This window comes from Nothobranchius furzeri, chromosome 3 (genome assembly GCF_043380555.1).
Source record: "Nothobranchius furzeri strain GRZ-AD chromosome 3, NfurGRZ-RIMD1, whole genome shotgun sequence".
In the NCBI taxonomy this organism is placed as follows: domain Eukaryota; kingdom Metazoa; phylum Chordata; class Actinopteri; order Cyprinodontiformes; family Nothobranchiidae; genus Nothobranchius; species Nothobranchius furzeri.
In genome coordinates, this window is record NC_091743.1 from 89,066,790 (window position 1) to 89,069,628 (window position 2,839).

The following is a 2,839-nucleotide window of genomic DNA, read 5'->3' on the forward strand; positions in this document are numbered from 1 at the left end:
ATCCGCTCCTCCAGGAAGTAGTCCGGCTCTAAATGAGTCTGTGAATCATTAAGCTGATTATGTGAACGATAATGGCTTTATACGACAACAAACTACACAAAGTGCACGAGAGCAGAGAAAGTCCAGAAAAATCACTTTGCGTGTGCGCGCGTGTGTGATACACTTCCCATTATTGAACTGCTGGTGAAAAGTAGCTACTCACTACTATTGAGGTCAGAGATCTAGTCTGACCTCGCGCTCCGGTTCCACTTCTATAGGAGCAAATGTCTTTTCCACAGCCACGAGTCACACCAGGTAGCCATACCACACCGTGAGCGTTTTCTCCATTAACACAAGGATTCAGGTGAAACAGGTGAGAAAGCCCCCACCTTAGAGCAGACTAAAAATGTTTGTACACACTTGACTGATAGCGAAGCACCTTCATTTTTTTCAAAAAGTCTACATTTCTTTAGTTTCTAATTCTCCAGCCTTCATTTTACTCTGCACTCTCCATCTCCTATCAAATTTGTCTGTGCTGTGCTGTTTCTTCGTGGTGTGCCCACTCCTGTCAAATTCAGCCACATGCACAGATGACAGCTGGGTCCAGCAGGACTCCAGTATCATTGCAGGGCTCCACTCAGGAGCTCAGAGACTCACAAGACATCAATCTGAACTTAAACGGGTCACAGGAAGCCGGAATTTACACGACTCAACTTGTGTTTGGATATCCGACGGTTGTTACACAATCAATCATATCTGATTGTCTGAAACACTAGTGGTTACAGCAGTGACTCTCTCTTTACACTTCTCTAATACGTTGTATACCTGTTGTATCATTACAAAGTTGACTAGGTCTTGGGTGGGGGCTGTCCCAGCGGCAGTCTCCCAGGGGTCTCCACGCTCTGGTGGGACCTCTGGGTGTCTGGAGCTTCAATCTCCATCCTTTGCAGATCTTTGGGGGCGGGTTGTTGACCCCTCATGTTCACTATTGAATGCTCCTGTAGAGAAACCCCATTTACACAGGCACTTGTACACACACACACACACACACACACACACACACACACACACACACACACACACACACACACACACACACACGTGGCTTTTTTTGACCCATAACCTAAGGCCCTGTCCACACGTAGACGGGGATCAGCCAAAACGTAGATATTTGTCTACGTTTTGGCCTGTCATCCACACGAAAACGGATCTTTTTAAAAACTCCGGCCAAAGTGAAGATCTGCGTTTTCTCCGTTTTGGGTGTCTGCGTGTGGACAGACAAAACCGGAGTTTTAAGGTCCGCAACGTCACTTTCCGCGACAAAAAATGCTGACATCACGTGTGCGGCCTGTGTTTACACTAGCCGACATCATGGATGCCCTCAGAGCCGCGCTCGCTTTATCAATCGTCCAAGCGCTTTTTGCTTGTTTGTTTTTGCAAGTGGAATTACTGCTCCTTGCGGAAGACCACAGGAAGACGAAAAGTTACGCTAACTGGATACAATTCGGGGGAAGTACTGCCGCCTACAGGCCTGGCATGTCCTTAACAACATATTTATCCGGGTACGTGTGGACAGAGTTTTTTTAAACGAGGTGGTGTGGATGCAAGTTTTTGGAGGGGCGGATATTCGTTTTTTATAAAACCCCGGCTACGTGTGGACTAGGCCGAAGGCTGTGGTTGGCACTAAATGCACTATAATTATGACCGTGTGCTTTTCAGCCAAAAAAAAAAACTGAGTTGGCAGCCTCATATGTTGCAACTCTATTCAAACACAGATGTTTTGTAAAGATCTGAAGGAAATCTGTGTTTGTGCCAAGTTACAGAAGTCTAAGGAACATCTGCAGTTTCAAATCGGTTTAATACAGACAACCCACAAGCAGAGACATTAACTCCTGTTTAGCTTCAAATGATTTTCAGTCCGAATATTGGTTTTTAGCTTTTATTGAAAAACAAACATTAAAAAGTAAGTTTGACAAGCAGCCGCACCGTATCATCAATGTAATTAAACGAGAAGGGCAATTTAAAAAAACATTTTCCTGCTAAGACATTTGGACTGAGCTACAAAATATCATACAAACATACACAGATCCACAGGAGCATTTACATCATGTCAACAGATTATATACACCTGCTTAAATACGAATTATTATCAGCTCATCTCAGTGTAGCACTTGTGAAATATTTTTACTCATCAGCCTGCAATTGATTTCATTACTAGAGACGGAGGAAGTGTGTTTATGAAGGCAGAGAACAAAGGCACAGGACCTGATCCAGCTCACCAGACCGCTGCTGATGAGGCTAGACATCAGAGTCTTTTAAAGGGACTTCCGGCTTTTTACGTGTTCCTGTTAACAAATTATAAATAATCACCATCTTGCCTGAATTAGCCTAAATCAAAGAGTGTTGCTGCCATCAGAAAATAGCTGCAATCTCATCGTTTTAAAACAGCTTGTGTATAAATTCATACAGGTATTACCCACCGTGTCAGCACTCCCTGTCCATCGAGGGTCATCAGCAATTTATTACAAGAATAGTTCAAAACCTTTGAAGTGGGTTTTCGTGGAAAGGTTATTAACAATCACCGTCTTACCCGTTCGAGATAGCTCTTTGTACGGTCTCGACTTGGCGAAACAGAAAAACTTGGACAGACTGATTGATGAGCTAACAGCTAGTCGTGTTTTGTTTCTGCCACTTTCTAACACTTAATCCCAACCCTGTTACTATTATGTTTCTGAGCCCTGACACAGTAGATTTCACATTATACGGTTATTTAGAGAGACTTCTGTGGTCATTTGCTGTAAAAACTACGGTTATCCCAGCAGAGTTCTGAACATCCAGACAAACGATTGGGCAAATATTG